The sequence below is a fragment of the Eubalaena glacialis genome, chromosome 12 (genome assembly GCF_028564815.1).
Source record: "Eubalaena glacialis isolate mEubGla1 chromosome 12, mEubGla1.1.hap2.+ XY, whole genome shotgun sequence".
Classification (NCBI taxonomy): Eukaryota; Metazoa; Chordata; class Mammalia; order Artiodactyla; family Balaenidae; genus Eubalaena; species Eubalaena glacialis.
Genome location: NC_083727.1, coordinates 32,118,333 through 32,137,918, shown reverse-complemented (window position 1 = coordinate 32,137,918; position 19,586 = coordinate 32,118,333). Strand labels below are relative to the sequence as shown.

The 19,586-nt window shown below is 40.0% G+C and overlaps 1 protein-coding gene across 14 annotated transcripts in view; it reads right to left on the bottom strand.

Annotated features, from left to right (window-relative positions):
- The window catches only part of EPB41L2 (erythrocyte membrane protein band 4.1 like 2), a 210,451-nt gene extending 192,528 nt beyond the window's left edge, over window positions 1-17,923 (bottom strand). For 6 of the 14 annotated variants that reach the window (XM_061207155.1, XM_061207164.1, XM_061207166.1 and 3 more), the window contains exon 1: window positions 17,777-17,922. The gene's annotated coding sequence lies outside the window, so the exon portion shown is untranslated. Of the gene's footprint in view, window positions 1-2,131; window positions 2,185-17,434; window positions 17,535-17,776 lie in introns of those variants that run through there. The other 8 variants (XM_061207167.1, XM_061207168.1, XM_061207169.1 and 5 more) reach the window with 5 other exon arrangements.
- Between the last annotated feature and the right edge of the window lie 1,663 nt (window positions 17,924-19,586).

Below are 19,586 nucleotides of genomic sequence, written 5' to 3'. Positions count from 1 at the left end.
TTCAAACCGTGGAAAAGTCACTCCCTCCCATGGTAGCCCATTCCATTCTCTGCCTGCTCCAACTGTTAAAAAGTTCTTCTCATACCAGGCAGAAAACGTCCCTTCTCTGAATCTCTTATTTTTATCAATGGAAAAAGGATTTTTCCAACACAGATCAGTCCATTGGTAAGTAGTGAAATCAAGTTAGTGGTTTATTGACTGGCATTTTATTATTATTATTATTATTATTATTATTATTATTATTATTACTATTATTAAGTAGAAAAGAAAATCTGAGCACACTGCACATAAGCTAGGCTAAGAACTAAATTCATGAAACTTGTTTGTTATTCACATATATACACACATAGACTTCCATATTGAATTAAAGGGTCAAGATATAAAATCTCAAAATGGATTCTGTCCTAAGAAAGTTAGAAAGCCAGTGCTCAAAAGACAGCTCTCAATAGGCTGCCTACCCCAGCAAGTCTTACCCCTTCAGTTATTTCAACAGCTAGTTCCTCATGTGCTATTGTTTCTCCTAACCTCAACATCCCAGGCACCCTTCCACGGACATGGACTCAGTTCGTCTAAGCTTCCACTCATTTTTATTGAACAAATATATACTTAGTGCACACAACATGCCCCTTAAAATGTAGTACCTAAAAATGAACATTGACATATATACACTATTGATATTATGTATAAAACAGATAACTAATGGGAACATACTGTATAGCACAGGGAACTTCTACTCAATGCTCTGTGGTGACCTAAATGGGAAGGAAATCCAAAAAACAGGGGATATATGTACGTGTACAGCTGATTCACTTTGCTGTACAGCAGAAACTAACACAACATGGTAAAGCAATGATACTCCAATAAAAACTAACTTAAAAAAATGAACAAAATATTCCAGGTCAAAGGAAAATAATCAATTAAAGCCCACATTCTGCACAAAATATTTCACATATTCATTTAAAAACTCTGAGATGTTGGTAGATTCCTCTAAGTCAATATAAGGATGCAGAGCTGAAAAGGAAGACTTAGCCTGGAGAGAGATTTGAGTTAACAGACTAAGATTGTAGGTGAAGTCTTGGGTGATATGAAATTAGTCAAGACAGAATCAAAGGCTGAGAACCCTGGGAAACAGAAAAAAAACTGAAGGGATAGTCAGAGGAAAAGAAGCCTGCAAAGAACAGAAAGAATATAGAAAAAGAGCTCTCACGTGTCAAGACAGAATTTCAAAGACAATATGGTTGGTCACTAATGTCAAAAATAATATAGGGGAAAATGTGTTCAATAGACTTGACAATAGAGCCATCTATTACCTGGAAAAGAACAATTCCACTGGAGTTGTGAGACCAGAAGTCAATAAAAGGAATAAAAAGGCATCTACTACTTTTTAATAAAACTTCACATTGAAAAGAAGGCCAAGACTACCCAGTTTCAGAACTCTTTCAAAGACCTTATAATCAAATAGACTTAACTTTTACTTCCAACAACTTTCATCTTATTTCAACCTATTTTGTAGCTCACAAGACAATCTGTACAAGGCTTATTTGGTTTCCCTACAAACGTCCATGAAATCTGTAAATCTGATCAGCAGTCCTTGTCTGTCATCATAAAAATTACTGGCAAAAAAATTTTGGATAGAAGATGACAAAGGTTAAAATTTCAGTAACAAATACCACCACAGATTCCCTCCACTAAACAGTTTTTTCCCAATGCTGCCATAAAGACACCATGAAAACATTATCAAATGTTTTGCCAAAGTTCTTTGTCTATGTTTTTCCTATAAGGAAAGGCAATTACCTTCTCCATAAACAGAGACAAATGGATGAGCCACAGACAACATCTTAAATGGATTTGGACTTATGTCAGGGCAACTGAACCACTTAAGAGAAAAACAGACACAAGAAGCAACATCACTTGCTCAATGTCACGCTTAGTAATTGGTGAACTGGGACTGAAACTTGGGGCTAGAACAATTCTCTTTCTACCCTCCACTCCTTTCAGAAAAAAAAAGGGGGGGAGAGTATCAGGTACCTGGTTTGTTAAAATTCCAGTCACTGTAGACCCAGGACAAACTCCCACAAAAGTCTACATATTTTAGGACAGACCAGCGATGACCAATGTTCCAACAATATACCTGGTACTTCAAGGTACTCAACTGAAGATTCAGTGGTACTCTGAAGTACTGGCTTCAAAAGCTCCTTTGTGACCTGTCAACAATCCAGATGGGCTCAATGTTCCTTTGAGGGTGGGCGGGAGGAAGACACTTCAGCGGTTACCACTTTACTTTCCACTTGCTTCCACTTTTCTCCTCTTCTCCTTCATAACTAAAGCCAGTAAAAGAACATGAGTAGAATCTCATTAACACAGCTTTCAAGTTTCTCAATGAAAAATACCCACCCAGTGATCAAATTATACCCTCATACGATAGTGTAGCATTGGCTCTGGTTCAAAATGGTTCCTCTGGGGAGGGAAATGCAAGTACAAACAGGGTACGAAGAGGAATTTACATATTCTCAGGTAGAATATAGGAAAGTAGTTATGACTATAGGCTCAAATGGCCTGGGTTCAAATCCCCGCTTTGCCATTAACTAGTTGAGTGACCTTGAGCAAGTTACTTAATCTTGTGGTGCCTCAGTTTTCTTATGAGGCAAACCTAGAATAACAGTACCTACCACCCAGGGTTACTGTGAGGATTAAATGAATAAATACATGTAAAAGTGCCTACAGAATAGTGTCTGACACATATTAAGTATTCAGGAAATGTTTTCTATTGTTATCAATATTTTCTAATTCAATATGTGATGTCTTTACAAAAAATATATTAAACTACGTTTTAATTAAAAAATCAAATTAAAATATAAAGTAAACTATCTCCAACATAAAAAGCATGCCTGTTAATTAGGAAAAGCACTTCAACTATTAAGTGTCAGCTTTGTCTATTATGCCAGCGTTCTAGTATGATTTCTCAACTAGTATATGACGAATTTTTTTTTAAGTTTTTTATTTTTATTTTTTAACTAATTTATTTTATTTATTTATTTTTGGCTGTGTTGGGTCTTCGTTGCTGCACGCAGGCTTTCTTTAGTTGCGGTGAGCGGGGGCTACTCTTCGTGGCGGTGTGCGGGCTTCTCATTACAGTGGCTTCTCTTGTTGCGGAGCACGGGCTCCAGGCGCGCGAGCTTCAGTAGTTGTGGCTCACGGGCTTAGCTGCTCCGCGGCATGTGGGATCTTCCCAGACCAGGGCTCGAACCCATGTCCCCTGCATTGGCAGGTGGATTCTTTTAACCACTGCGCCACCGGAGAAGTCCAATGACGAATGTTTAAGGCATATACTTTCCCCTCTGTACAGCCACACAGAACTATACACATGGCAGGTTGCTGTGATTTCATAACTGCATAGTCCCATTAAATTTCAGTCAGCTAAAAAAAAAAAATGTTTCACTTGGTCTGGTTCCAACATATTGCCACTAAGCTATGCTAAGCAAAAGAATGAAAGAGACAGAGAAGGAGAGAAGAAGTGAGAGAGGGAAAGAAAAAAGAAAAATCTAAAAACATTAAAATCACTGAATCACTTTGCTCTACACCTAAAACATAACATTGTAAATCAGCTATATTTCAAGTAAATAAATAAACAAAATGTAAAAATAAAAAAAAGAACATTAAAATCTAGTATTAACATAGGCAAGAGCCATGGAAAAACAATTCATAGAACATCAACATTACCTTGAGAATATACTAGAATTTGAAAGTCAGTTCAGATTTGGTTTAGAAATTAGGCCTTTGAGAACTGGCTAAAGCATTTCCTTTAAGTCCACAGTGCTGCATTTAGATGAAACTGCTTTCACCGATTAAAACTTAGATGAAATTGCTCTCACTGATCAAAACAATATTCAGATATTTATCCCCAAAACACAACTGAATGTGCCATAAACGAACTAATTTCTGTAATTCTACAAAATCAGTAATGAACATGAACTTTATTTTGGAGATCACATGCTAATGGGGGGGGAGAATCTTACCTACTTACAAATGAAATTATATGAAATAAAATTATCTGGAATTTGCTTCAAAATCGTGGGGGTGGGATGTATCAATAAGATTGGCCGTGTCCTAGTAATTGTCAAAGCTGAGTGAGGCTACACGAGGTCCATTACACTACTATTCTCTCTACTTCTGAATATTTTTAATTGTTTCCATAATAAAAAGTTTAAAAAAGAAAAATACTTTTCTATAGCTGACAATGGTACATTCTCTCTCCAAAAAAACACTTCAGTAGATAATCAGATACAGTAGAAACATGGCTTAAAAAAACCTAACAAGAACAACAAAAAAGAAGGTCCTTTAAAAAAGAGCCATACTGGGGAGGGGAGAAAAAAAAAAGAGCCATATTATCCTTCATTGCTACATGTGTGCTGCACAGAGCAAGTAACACACAGATCACAGATCTATAGAATGCTCTAGATTCCACCCTCGAGTCTTTCCATTTAAGCTGGCAGCACTGAGGATGAAAGTGAACTGGCCTCAATTAGGAGAAAAGTTGGAGCCACATATGCACTACACATGCTGCCCACAGTGACAGCCCTTCACTGCAGAACTGCACGAGTGAAGAATAGCTTCCCTGCACCTTTATTTTTCTGTTTGGGGTGGTGAGAGATCTCGGAAGGAAGAATGTATTCACGTTCCCTTATGTGCATAATTTAAAACAGACAATCTTAGCATTAAGGAAATTAAGACGCAGTCTTTATTGATGTTGATTTTAATGGCCAAGATCTAAAAACAGTTCTTGTTACAAGCCCGTGGATAAACTCTTGATTCCTTTGTCAGTGGACAGACCCCACTCATTACTTGTCACTCTGATCTTTCCCATACACAATTTGTATTCATTTTATTAAGAAAACAGAAGTTTGCCTTTTTCTCCCTAAGAGAAGTGAATTAAAGAAAACTTTTCAAGAAAAATGTTCATTTAGCAGCTCTTCTCCCAGAGTCTGCAATTAAACAGAGAGTACTGGGGAAAAGTAAAAGATTATCATATAAAAATGGGCTCCAAAATGAAGGCTAAATATTGTCTAGCATATGACCACAGAGCCACATTTGCTTTTCAAATACTTGTGAAAGCATTTGGCACCGTTTTCCAATAATCCCATAGGACTTCCACTTCCTTGTTTTTTCAATAGTACTTGAAAATGTTGACACATTTATTGAACTATTTTTGGAAGACCTAGCTCTGTCTACCTTCAGGGTTCAAGATACAAATATATAAAAGCTACAGGACAGCCCTCCCAGCTATAAAACTTGGCAGGCTTCCTAAATTCTCCAAGAAAACTTCAATTGGCAAGTCCATTAACATCAAAAGAGGACACAGTAGAGGGAACAACTCTGGACACAGGGAGACCCTGGCCGCGCCTGAAGCTCCATTACTAAATTGCTGAATGGCTTTGAGTAAGTTTAACCCCTTCCTAACTCACTTTGCTTACCTGTCAGAACTCTGGTACAAAATTGGTTTAAGAATCGAATGAGAAGATGTTCTGAGGACTTATTTTGAAAAGAATACCAAAAAATAAACTTTAAAAATAAAAACAGTGTTAATTTCTAAAAAAGAAAACTTAGAAGTCTATGCCACAGTCAGCATATACAGTTTTATGCTGTTATCTATTAGGAGAAATCTTATTTTAAACCTGCCCCAAGTTTCTCAGACTTTAGTAATCAGACCTACTTTATAATTTTGCCAAATCCAAACAGTTACTGTATTATTATTTATGTAATACTTATCCTTAAATCAAGTCACTTTAAAATACCTACTTTAGCCTTATACTAAGTAATTATCAACGTAATCATAGTTTCGAAGTACTTGGATATTTTTCTGATGCACACGTATTTAATCATTAAAAGAAAAAGATTCATCTGTACACCACCTCAAATCATTTTAACATACCACCACATTTTGGGGAGATACTACTGTCCTGATCTATTTGTCTATAACATCTTCTACATTCATGAATAGAGTATTTGAATTAATAAATCCCTAAAACCCACTCGGCAACTTAACCGACACTAATCACATGCACTCAGGAGCCTTGGGGTCTTCCTAGAGCTTCTCAGACCTCACAGCCACTGTCTTATTCAGACCTTCCGTTTTTGTTTCACTTTCCCCAAAACTCATACACAAAAATTGCTAATGTGTGTATCTTTACATTAGTGTAAATCCCACTCTCTATTTATGCTCTAGTAATGAAATTTTTCACCCTTAAACTATTTAGCAGAATCCACATGAGCTCAAAGGTTCCTCTAATAACCAAAGAATATTCAAATAGTCAAAGAATATTCAAATTATGTATGCCAATCATGAGTCAGTCTAAAGACAGACAAACTAAGATACTCAGTAAACTCTAAAATAAGGTTGCCATTTCTGATACACATTCACCAAATTTGTTTTTATTGTGTATTTTTAAATATAGTTCAAGTATATAAAATTTTTAAGTGTGTGTACTGAACTAATCCTTGAAATATCACAAGAAAAAAATATAATACATTTTCTGAGCTCTTCCTAAGAAGCACTTTCTTATTCAGTCACATATCAGTCACCCACTCCCATCCACCCTAGATGTTAACTCAACCGCCTGACTTTTCTGTCTCTCTCTATATACTGCTAAAGTTTGACTCAGCATTTGGCATGAGAAAAAGGACAATTTTATTATGGCTGCAGTTTTTACCAAATGTGAGTACCACAACAATCTTGGAAATTTATTTTTATCAGTTTAAAACCCTAAATCCAGTGGGTTGAACATGAGTTAATTTCTGCTTGTTCCCAAAACCACACTAAAATGACAGAAAGAAAATTAAAGAAAAAAAGGTACAAACTCACAAAAAAAAAAAAAAAGAGAGGGGACAGGCCAGCAGATGAGATATATCAACAGAATTTTAGAAGATGGAGAACAGATGTACAAAGTAACTGACTTAGCAGAGCAGAGGAAGCCTAAACTTGCATTGCTATCTTGGCGGGGACCTACCAAAAACAATGTGATTGTTGGAGAAGGCTTGAGAGCCTTAGGAACTGGAAGTTCCAGAAACCTCTGAGGGTTGAGATGGGAGAGCAAGTTGAAGACAGGGACCTGTTGGAAATAAGGACAAGTAACGTTTAAACCACACCCACACCCATACCCTCATCAAAACTTGGCAGCCAGAAGACAGGACGTTCACTCTACAGCACTTGAAAAAGAAAGGCTCTGTGCTCAGAGGGCAAAGGTGAGGTTCTATACAGAAAACAGGGAGGTCCAGTCACTCAGTCAACAAATATTTACCAAGTGCCTACTCTGCACCAGGCACTGTTCTAGGTACTGGAAATACTGAACAAAATACACAAAAAGATTTGCCTTCATGCAGCTTACATTCCAGAGACGGGAGAGTCAATAAACAAAAAGTAAAATATAAGGGTATCAGATTTCAGCAATACACACTGCACAAGTAAGAAGAGACAAGGAAGGGATTTAGGGCACCCTGGGGTAGGGGTGGGAGCAGGGCTGTACTTTCAAATAAATGATCACGGAAGCAAAGCTCTGAAAGAGTTAAGGGAGTAAGCTATGTAGGTATCTGAGGGAAGAGCATTCCAGACAGAGAGAAAGCAAGCACAGGGGTACATCAAGATGGGCAGGACAGGAGAAACTATATACATGAAACAAGAAAAGGACATTATCAAAAAGAAAATTCAGTAGCCTAGGAGCAGCTTCGAAAATAGGAAAGCAAAAAAGTTCAGTAGAGAGATTAGAAGAAAACATTGAAGAAATTTCCCGAAAAGAGGGAACAAAAGGACAAAGGGATGACATCAGAGAGAAAAAAAGTAACAAACCTGAAGTCACAGCAGGAAATTCAACATCCAAATTAATAGAAGTTCCAGAAAGAACAGAGAACATAGAGGGAGTCATTATCATAGTGGAATATTTCTGAAAGACAAGAGTTTCCAAGCTGAAACGGCCCACTGAGTGCTCAGCACAATGAGTGAAAGACTCCCATACCACGGCACACCATCATGAAATTCAAAACACCAAGTTCAAAGATAAAACCCTGAAAACTTCTAAAGAAAACAAACTAGCTACATACACAGAATCAGAAATGAGAATCGAGTCAGTCTTCTCAACAGAACAGTGGGATGCGAAAATACAATGGAGCAACGCCTTCGAAATTCGGAGGGACAGTGACCACTAAGTTAGAATTCTATACCCAGCCAAACTATAAATGCAATCAAACTGAGAGTACAAAGAGGCATTTTAAGAGTGAAAAAGTTGCTTTCAGACATGCAAGGTCTCAAGAAATTCGCCTTCCATTTGCACTTTCTTGGGAAACTACTGGAGGATGCACTCATGTAAAGTAAGAGATAAGGAAGAGACACAAAGCCCAGGCACCCGAGAGCCCAGGAAGAGAGGAAAAGGGCAATTCCCAGAATACAGCTGCACAGCAGTTCTAGAAATAACCAGTCCAGGAAGGATGTCCCTAATAAAAAAAAGAAAATGGTTTGCCATATAGTTTTCAACAAAGTTTAGAGCTAAATTAAGGGTAGGTACTAAGAAAACTATACAAATGAAGAAAAAAATTGGCAATAAACTTCAGGATAAAACAAAAAGTTGTAAAAGAAAGTATATGCAATCAAAGCACTATACACAGCTCAGCTGTTGCCTATATGTGCTGTGGAAGGAGAGAAGAGTGTGCATCTGTGCACAGGAAGAGGGAGTCTGTAAACGAGGCTAACCCCAACCAAGGTAGAAAGTCAACAGCTATTACGGTCTAGAATAGAAAAAGCATAAAAGCAAGAATATCGTGGTTTTAAACAAAACACACAGATAATAAAACCAAAAGAACTGAAAGCGGTTGCCTCTGAGGAGCAGAAATCTGTCATGAAGGGACATGAAAGGCAGGGGTCTGCTGCTTTTCCTTATAATGCCTACACTATTACCTGACTTTCTAAATCATATACTAGCACCCTGGGGAATGCTATTTGCACTGTAAATGAAGTAGCAAAAAGTGTAAAACTGCTTGAAAGAAAAAAACTGAAAGGGAAGGAGGCACACATTTTATTTTGACGTGTTTTATACCCTGGGACATTTTTCTTACATTGAAACATCAGCCTGGAAACACTACACTAATGTGAAAAACAAGATGAAGGGTACTCGCCACTCCAGCCTGATTCAAGAATCACACAACTAACAGTAGTACTCTGCTTCACAATCACACCTTTACAAAAGAAACTAGGAGGCAGAAACCAGTTAGGAAAGAAAACTTATCTTTTGTTAAGTCAGATACTGTAGATGCCAACAAATTCCTAAAATCTTCAAGTTCTACAGAGTAACAGCATCAAACAATTAAAAGCAATAATTCACCCTCCCCTGCACAAGAAACAGAAGTTTTAGCGGCACACAAGCTGGGTGCCCTTGAGCAAATTATTCTGGTTTTAAGCCTCAGTTTTTCATCTGTAAAATGAGCGTACCAGCTACTTCAAGGTGTTGCTGTAAGAAGGATTGGGGATATTAACATATAATATATAAAGCACCAACTACAGTAGCTGACTTATCATCTGTGCTCCAAAAGTTATTTTTCTTCCTTTTTCACCTGTTCATTATCAATGCTTCTGGCCTTATCACATTACATACAATGGAACCTAGAACAAAGCCGAGCCACTAGCGTAAAATGCACTTGTCCAGCACAGGTTAAAAAGAAGACAAAGAAGCTAATGGGACAGCACCTGAAGCCAGGATGAAGCCTGGATGGAAAGCAAGCAAGAAGTGTCAAATAGAAGCCTAAATCATGGAGGAATGTTACAAAAGAAAAAAAAGAAAGAAAGAAAAGAAAAACAGAAAGAAAATAAATTGAATTAGACCAATTTTCTAGCTCCAACTACTAATACAGAGGACAGAAGAACAGGTTAACTACACTAGAGGATTGAAATCAGCAAAATTCAGACTGTGAAAAACCAAACCAAACAACTAATCAAGTTTCTTCAACATACAAACTACTGCAAGGAAAAATAAGAGATGAAGAGGAAACTAGAGTATATCAGTCTTTAAAGAAACACCAACCAAACAACCTAAACGGGAAAAGAATTTGAAAAAGAATAGTTACATGTATATGTATAACTGAATCACTTTGCTGTACACCTGAAACTAACACAACATTGTTAACCAACTATACTCCAATATTAAATAAAACGTTAAAAAAAAAAAAAAGATACAACAACCAATTATAACATGCAAATCTTAACTGGATCTGGATTCAAACAAACTTTTTCAAAAATTGATACTTGAGGTAATTGGAGATTTGAATATCAACAACTGAATATTTGATGATACTAAGGAATTTTTAGTGTGATGGTGGTATTCCAATCATGTTTACAAAAGAGTTACCTTCTAGAGATACATACTAAAATATTAAATGATGAAATGAAAAAAAGGTCATCTAAAAAATCCAAATAACATACAAACAAGGTACAGCTATGGGCTGCAGTAGTGTAACACTAGGCTTCAGAGAACCAGGCAATCTGTTTTGAGAAGGAGTCACAAAGTCTGGGAGGAAACTAGAAAGAGCATTCTTTCCACGTGTGACCGAGGGCCTACTGCATGCTGGGCTCCAGAAACCATGACTGACAGTGACCCAGAGGTCAGCCTTCACAAAGGGAGAGGTGGGAAATGACTGCTGGCCCTAGCGGTAGAAAAGCCCCACTGCCAGGAACACCTTCTTGAAGGTCATATAGATCGAGTCCTTTTTGCATCTTCCAAATTGGTATTTAGTAAAAGAGATGCAAACTGGATAGTCTAGAGAAGGCATATATCTAACGCAAATGCATGAAAAGGTCCAGCGGTAAGCCAAAAGGAAATGGGCGGGACTTCGGCAAAGTAGGAAGATGACCCGTGTGAGATGGGGCAGGAACTCCCCAGCGCTGTAACAGAGGAGCGTGGGCCCAGTGTTGCCAAGGTCCTCCAATTTTCCCAGAGAAACCTAAAAGAAAGATATTTCTGTGAAACCTCCTGATAATGTTGTCAACTAATTTAAAATTAAAACACTCTGTTAGGGGAAAAATATGTCCGCAGATCTACTTCAGGTACAAAAAGATGTGCTGGATGTGAAAAGGTCACATTTTAATGTCACATGCAGAGACTTAAACACTATCAATAAAAATTCCACTAACAGCCTTCTTGCAGCAAGTTCACTGAAGCTGTAGAGAGAGGAAGTTATAATATAGCATACGCATACAAGTTTTACACTCCGAATCAGCTACCTCAGGCAACATAACAAAAAAGACTACCACCTCTCTGTGATGCTGAAATTAGATCCAAACAGTTTTGCCATCTATATGCTTTTTTGAGTACTGCCAAAAGCAGTGGATAGTTAAAAAAATTCTAGAGATACCATATTGAAATTGTTAAAAAGTGGTTTTAACTTGTGATCACCATAGGAAATTACAGTTTCATATCAAAGACTCTACTTCCACACAGATAATTATTCCTGACCACTGCAAAAAACAAAACTGCTTACCACATTTTCACAAGCAACCCACTAAGTCTTTTCTTAACCTAACAATTTTCACAGAAGCCAGGCACTGCGTGAAGCATTTTATAAGCACTAGCTCATTTAATCCTCATCTAACTTTCTGAGGTAGGTTATGATTGTTCACCCCCACAGTGAAGATAAGGAAACTGAGGCCTTGAGAAATAATTTACCCAAGGCTCCACTGGCATAAGCAGCATTCTAACCAGCACCACAATGTGGACCTGTTACTGATCCTTTCTAATTAATATTTCCATCAAAGAAATTTGTGAGGAAATAAAGACACATTCATTAAGTTCAAGGTAAGAAAATACGAGGCCAATGTTATATCAGAATTCAGTTTAACCTTGACAACTGGCTAAAATCGGACAACTGAAAGAATTGAAAGGAAATAAGCACAATAGTGGGGGCATGAAAGTGCAATGGGGTAACATAAAAAAAAAAACAGAAAATCTCGTAAGACTTCGATTCTCTAATCTCAAAAATTAAGAATAGAACTACATCAGCAGTTTTCAACGTTTTGTTTTTCAAAATCTGCTCCCCCAAATCTCTCTCTCTCTCTCACACACACACACACACACACACACACACACACACACACATACCCCACTTTACTTAACAGTCTCAGTCAGTTCATGAACCCCTGAGGCCACCCTGGGCAACACCTTCCCACTAACCCCACACTTCCCACCTCAAGGTCAAAAATCTAAACTAAATGATTTTCACCCTCCCTTCTGGTACCCTAGGCGGATGAATCAAGGGTGAAAAACAAGTAGACTATTTAGAAAAAAGGAAAAGACCTAAGAATTATGGCAAAGTTTAAACTACATATTCATTTAGTATCTTCAGGATACTGGGATGTGTACATATATTGATAGAATATAGGAAACTCAAAAATATGATTAAATTCAGAACTGCTGTTATCATGGTGGTAGGTCCAGCTGCAAATCTCATCAGGAGGTCTGGAAACCTGAATTCAGGGCTTGGAAAAAATGATTAGAGACTTGGTAATCAGACTTATGTGAAAAGTTTTTAAAATCACGATTTTCTTGGAAATTAGAGGGTAACATAAGTCTTTAAGTATTTGAAAATTCTTTCATGGAGGTAGATAAATAGGCCATAAAAAGAGAAAAGCAAGAGGAAACTGGCTTTTTGGTAAAAGCATGAATGATTTAGTTTAAATACAATGAACTTCCTACCTGACCCAGACAACAAGGTCCTACAGACGAACAAGTGACAAAATCACTTTAGAACTCTTTCCATGCCCTCTGGTTCTTAACCTGGAAAGAACTGAAACCATCCCCATGACGTTCAATTTAGTCACATATGTGAAGTGTCAGCTTGGCTACCTAAAGCAAACCTTACTTATGATAGTTCTCAGAGCAAATAAAAAGATAATTCTTATTTCTCAAATAAATCCCATATTACCATAAAGATTATTTGTGAGGCAATCTATAATGAATTTAGACCTTTACGGCTCTAATACACTAAAGTAAAAAAAAAAAAAAAATGCAGAGAAGTATGTGTGATATGAAAATATATTTCTACTTTAAAAGTAACTAAGAATATGAAATTAGTCCAAATTCAATCTTTGAAAAAAAGCAGAAGCAGTATGAATGCACCCATAAGCCACCTGAGGTCTACCCTACACTACAGGGAAAGTGACATCACTTTAAAAAATGAGAAAACCACTAAAATTCTCATTAAAATCAATGTTATCTCCAAAACTAGATATTTAGGGAAATATAGATTATCTACCCTTCTAGACATGAAAAACATGCATCTAATAAACCCACATATATCAAGCCAACCACAAAACAAGGGGAAACAATACCCAAGAGTAAGAAAAGCAAATCACCTCTATGAAATATAACCTATGTGACATTTCTACATGAAACAGTACCAGGTTCTACAAAGTTAACTCCAACTTTCAAAGAATTCTAATTAAAAGCACCTCCAATATATTATATAAAGTTTCAACGAACTGATTCATCAAATTTATTAAGTACACATAATGTTATAGGTACTTCACATAACTCTACATATGTATTCCCTCTCTCGTACAAAATACACGTACTTTATAGAAAAAACTAAAAAAAAAGCATTAGTTATCACTATCTCAGTTATTTCTATCTGATATTAAAAATGATTTCTGGGACTTCCCTGGTGGTGCAGTGGTTAAGAATCTACTTGCCAATGCAGGGGACACGGGTTCGAGCTCTGGTCCAGGAAGATCCCACATGCCACGGAGCATCTAAGCCCGTGCGCCACAACTACTGAGCCTGCACTCTAGAGACCGCAAGCCACAACTACTGAGCCCACGTGCCACAACTACTGAAGCCCACGCGCTTAGAGCCCGTGCTCCGCAACAAGAGAAGCCACTGCAATGAGAAGCCCGTACACCACAACAAAGAGTAGCCCCCTGCTTGCCGCAACTAGAGAAAGCCCGTGTGCAGCAACAAAGACCCAACGCAGCCAAAAATAAAATAAATAGATTAATTTTTTTTAAAATGATTTCTTTCTTTCCTTTTTGGCTTACCTGTAACATCTAAATAACTGTAGTATTTACACTTGGAGGCCATTCCCCTCCAGTTAATGATAGCAGGCATTAAGTCCATTTTAGATTTTAGTTTGGGGCACTGCTCAGTCAGAGTAATGATAGAAATCTTATGACTATCAGGTTGCTGGTTTGTGCCAAAAAATGGCATTCCCAAAGAATGCTCTGTCTGGAATCTGTGGGGGAATCATATACAAATCTTCTATTAACTCAGGCCTTCCAAAGAGGCTGGAAATGTTTGTGTGTTGAGGGGAGGGCAAAAGGGCTGAGAGTGGATTTGCTGACTCCTAAAGGTCCAGCCCTGAGATTCCAAGATTCTATAAAAGGGCAGTAAATTAGTGTTTGGCTAGTATTTGCTGACTACTGAAGCCAGCATAAACATTTACTTGAGGCTTTTAAATGTGTAAGGGTACCCAGTGGTTAGGTACAGTAATTCTGAATCTGAAAAAAACAAACAAGGCCACTGGAAATATTTCTAAATAAAGGTGGGGTAGGGAGGTATTTCCCCCATATTTCCTTTGTTTTCCCCAAGTAAACAATACAGACTTTTAGAAATGCAAAATTTGATTCTCAGCAGTATTGATCCCTATAAACTATTTTATTGCCTTATAAAAATACTAGTAATTCATACTTTTCCAAAAAGTCCACACATAGCTCTTAAACAGGCTACTTCAGTTCAAAAAACAAAGAAAAAGGCCCATACTTTCCTGTGGAAACAGAAACAAAAGCAAATCTTCAAAAATATTTAGCATTCTGCTATATGAAATATAAACTCCACATTCCTAAATAAAGCAGCAAAGATAGAACCTTTGTAGTTCTCTAGTCAGTTATATGAGAGTGGTGATTCAGGGCAAAACCCGACCTTAAACATAACTATACAATATTACTAAATTACAGAGTAATTTTACCAATAAATATTCTGGTTGAAGACTGCTTTGTCATCTTTGCAAGTATTTTTAGTTGAAAGCAAGTGGTTGGGAAGTCCACGTGGACACGGTTCAGATTTTTAAAAATCTATTTTTAAGATCTGGTGACTGGATAGGTTTTCTAAACTCAATCCTTTCGAACTGGTAATTTGGAAAGGGTAAACCACAAAACCGTTAGTTAAGAAGCAAACGACCTAACAAGCTCACCAACTCAGATCAGCACAAAACTAACATAGAAACCTCCAAATCTGATGATGAGCCCAGACAGTCACTAAAGCCTGTACACACACAAACTGTACTAAAAGCTACCTCTCCAAATACAGCAAGGGCTATCTGAATTCTCTTGTTTTATATTTCCATAGTTATTTTGGGGTGAGCCCTCTTCAGATTTGTCCCCTAAATCTGCAAATCTGCTTCTTTCTACTTGGAATTAAGTTTCAGATTTTAATATACATACCCAGTTGTATATTTACCCAGTTTAATATACGGACCCAGTTGAGAATATTCTATAGCAATTTAGATTTTTTACTGAAGTTAGTAATAATTTTACTGAAATTCGTTAAATGATATTTTTTTTATCACTTTTAACCGTTTTAGGCAATCCCCATTCAATTTAGGTATCAAGAATCTGAAGTTGGGGGCTCAACTCATCCACATATTTTCTCTAGAAGGTCTAACTACTTTGACTAGAGATAAAAGATTAAAGCACTGTTATGACTAGGTCTTTCTTAAAGAGGGATGTTTCAAAAGGAAAGAAACTGTCCCCTCCCGCTAATCTAAATGAGCAGCCTCTTGTTCTCAGCAGTCCTTCTGCACACAAGACCACTACTGACTTCAGTGGGAATTCTGCCCAAGAAGTGAGGAAGACAGGATAAGATTAAATTAGCCCTAAATCCATGCCATTGTTCCAAGCCATTACCACTTGTACAGTTCTCCAATAACCTCTATGAAGTAGATATCTAAGGTTTGATGGTGATTCTCAAATTGAATTTTAGGACTGATCCCTGGAACTCTGACAAGGGACACAGCCTAACTCTTTAAAAGTTGTGTCAGCCTGATGGATGTATTGAGTTGGCCCTTATCACAATCCAAGATTGCATTGCAATGCAGCCCCATCAGTGGCTGCAATAGCAATCCAGTGATTTCTCACAGCAAAGAGCCCTCCAAACAGTAACTGAATAGGATTAAGTGCTATTCGTTTCCCAGTAAAACCTGTTCAAAGACTGAGAATTCTAAATCCCAGCTCCTGTGGCCAAGAAATTGACTCAGTTTCCCTCAAGTCCTAAATCCAATGGGAAATGTGACAGGACACGGGTTAAAATTCTAATTCTCAATACAGTACTATAAATAGAGGATACAGAAATAATAGATTCCGGTGAGAAGAAAAAAACAAGGGAAAAAATTAAAAGGTCACTGAATAAAACGGAAGAATAAAGGAAAAACTCTTAAGATTCATTTAAAAAAAAGGTTAAATAACAGTAACAAGAACAAGACGTCTAGCATACACGTGCCATTTCAGATGCGAGAAGTTCAAAAAACTGAGGCAAAGATGTGATTCAGAAAAGAGAAAATATATCCACAGGTCCTCTAGGTTCTACCTTCCCTCGCACCCCACCAGGGCTCTTAAAAACGGGCAGCGGTGGTGGTGATAAGGAATGCAATTTAAGGCGTCCTAGGTCAATAGGGAGGGCTCCACAAAGAGACACTCCCCCCCCCAAATAATAGACTCTAGGCGAGAGCTCTTCTCACTTCACCAAAAAACCTGACCTCAAGGGAGATGAGCGATCTCGGGAAGCATGATGACCGACGGCTTCCAGCAGACATCCCGGCTGCCACAGGCAGCGTCTGGGGCTGGGGATTTAGACTCCGATTCCAACGCTGCTCTTTCTGTTCTGTTCTCCTCCTGGTCCTTCCCCTGCAGCTCAACTAACAACCCTCCCAACCCTCTGCCCTCAAATCCAGGGGAGAAAAATAAGCCATGGGTGGTGAGATGGCCTGAGTGCCGGGACTGCAAGGATCAGAGAGCAAAACGTGCGCTTCTCTCCGTACCGGCCAGGTCGCACCCGTCCTGCGGGACAGAGCGAGCGGCGGCGGCGGACGCGCACCGTGCTTGGGGCTGACGCGGCCCTCGCCCGGCTCCACGCAGCGCCCACGCGCGCGGCCGGCCGAGGGACGCGCGACGTCCTCGCCTACGTTTCCTCTCCCAAAATTATCCTCCAGAAGGGCGACGCCGCCGCCGCGTACCCCGAGCCCCCGCGCTCATCGCCAGGAGTCGAAGGAGGACGGCCGCTCCGAACTGGGACAGGCTCGCGCGCCGCGGCCCGCGCCCAGGATGGAGCCGGATCCCTCCTGCAGCCGCTCCGCGGGGCCCGGGACGCGTGACCCTGAGCCCACCGCACCCCCGCGGGGCCGGCGCAGTTCTCACCAGGCCCCCACCTCTCCCGGCGCCGACGAGACGCGGCCCCGGCTCCCGAGAAGGGAGAAGTGGGGGACCGCAGTGGAGCGGGGAACCAGGGATCCGGCCTGGAGCAACAACAGGACCCGGTCCCCGGGGCGGGAACGAGTAGGAGAGGAGACAGGGAGTCGCAGAAAACCCCAAAGCCGGCCGCCCTCCCCCTCCTGGTGGAACCGTCCCGCCACCGCTTCCTGCCCGGGATCAGCTTCCCAGCTGCAGCCTCAGGAAAAATCCGAGACGCAGGGACCAGGCGCTCGGCCCGGGATACCCCGCCCCGGGCCCGCCATTCCACAGCTCCGCACACCTCCTTACCCGGACGCCGCACTCAGGAGCTCGCTCGCCGCGGGGACCCGTACAGCTTCAGCGCCAGCCGCCGGCCGCAGCACCCGCCTCCTCCCTCCCGTAGGTTTCAAATTGAAATTCCCTGGCTGAGGCCGTCAGAGGACTCCGCGCGCCAGCCCCGCCCCCTCGCGGCGGAAGCCCCTCCCGCGCCCCCGCCGGACGCGCACCGGGTGCGGAAACCCCCGCGGGCTGCGACACGCCCCCTGTGCCCAGGCCACGCCCCCGCGCCAGCCCGGGCGACCCTTCCCGAGGGATTCGCCGCGCGCCCTGGCTGGGTACCCTGCGCTGGAAGGACGCGTCTCGCCCTCGGAGCTGCCCTGGATAATGAGTGCTGATGCCTGTGTGCAAGCCTTTGTTACCCGCGAATCCCGATCTTAAATGCCCTTTTATCAACTTTCAAAAGTTATTTCTTCAAAGTGAATCCATTGACTAAACCTTTACCCCAGGCTAGGCCCTGTTGATACAGAAATAAGGAAAACTAGATTCTCCTCAGTCTAGAGTGGAAGAAGTGCTTTCACAGAGAGGGCAGTGGCAGGGAACCGTTTATTCTTCCTGTGGGAGGGACGGGAGGGATTGGGGAAGCCCACTGGAGGAGGGGCTTTTATGCTGAACCCAAAGTGTGGGTAGGATCTCCAGGCAGGGGCCTGGGAGCCTGGATTGCAGAGCAGGATGTGGCTGAAGGCTGGAAACCTAGGTTCAGGCCGATTGTGGAAAGACACACATACACACACAAACGATACCTCCCCGTTCTTTTATATAATTAGATGGCCTTCTTTCAGATTCTACTTATTTCTTCTTTTCTGAACCTTGGCATGTCAAACGGGCTGTCCAAGTCATTGCCTCTAGCATCTGGCACACATGTACCTCTTGTCCTTATGCCCCCTCGCACCTCAACGGAGGTCTTTAGAGACTGCACCTCGGCCACAGTCTTCTTTTCTTTCCTAAACAGAGCCTTTTCTAAAATTAACAATGTCAAATCAAACCTCAGTTACAGTACCTTCCGTGCGTATGATATTTTCAGTTAACAAAGCACATTAACATATTTTATCATTTGATCCTCACAGGAACTTTATGAAAAAGGCAGGGCAAGTGTTATCTTCATTACATCAAAGAGAAAAGTAAGAGTCAGGAAGATAAGTTACTTGCTAAGGTCCTGCCAGGGAATAATAAAAATGATAAAAGCTAACATTTACTATGTGCTTTATGTGCCAAGCATTGTTTGCAGTCCCACACATGAGTTAACTTACTTAATGCCCCCAATGCTAAGCAGCCAAGTAAAACTTAATAAGGTATGTTAGCTACTATAGAGGGGAAGTTTGACTAGAAAGCCGTTCTGGTAAAGAAGACCTGGGAATATTACAAGACAATACTATTACGAACTTAAAGGCAGATTTACAATGAAATTAGTCCTTGAAACTACACAGGCCTTGAAACTATATGCATAATTTTATTATTTTTTTTTAAGAATCCCTAAAGTTATATAAGGTTTAGGGCCTACAGAACCTTGATCTACCTGTGATGAAACCCCTTTAAAATGTTAATGCAATATAATAACATAAATGTAGGCATACTTTATAAAACATAATGTCCTTATCATAGGAAATTATATCCCTACTCTATCCTCTGTTGAAGTCTGCAAATCACTTCTGTACACCACCTTTTAGGAGGAACACTGACAAGCTAAATTATACCCGTAGATGGGTGACCTTGATAATGTGGGAGCCAGCAAGACTTAGCCTAAAGAGATAGATGATTAAAGGTGATGGAAAGGTTGTTATTA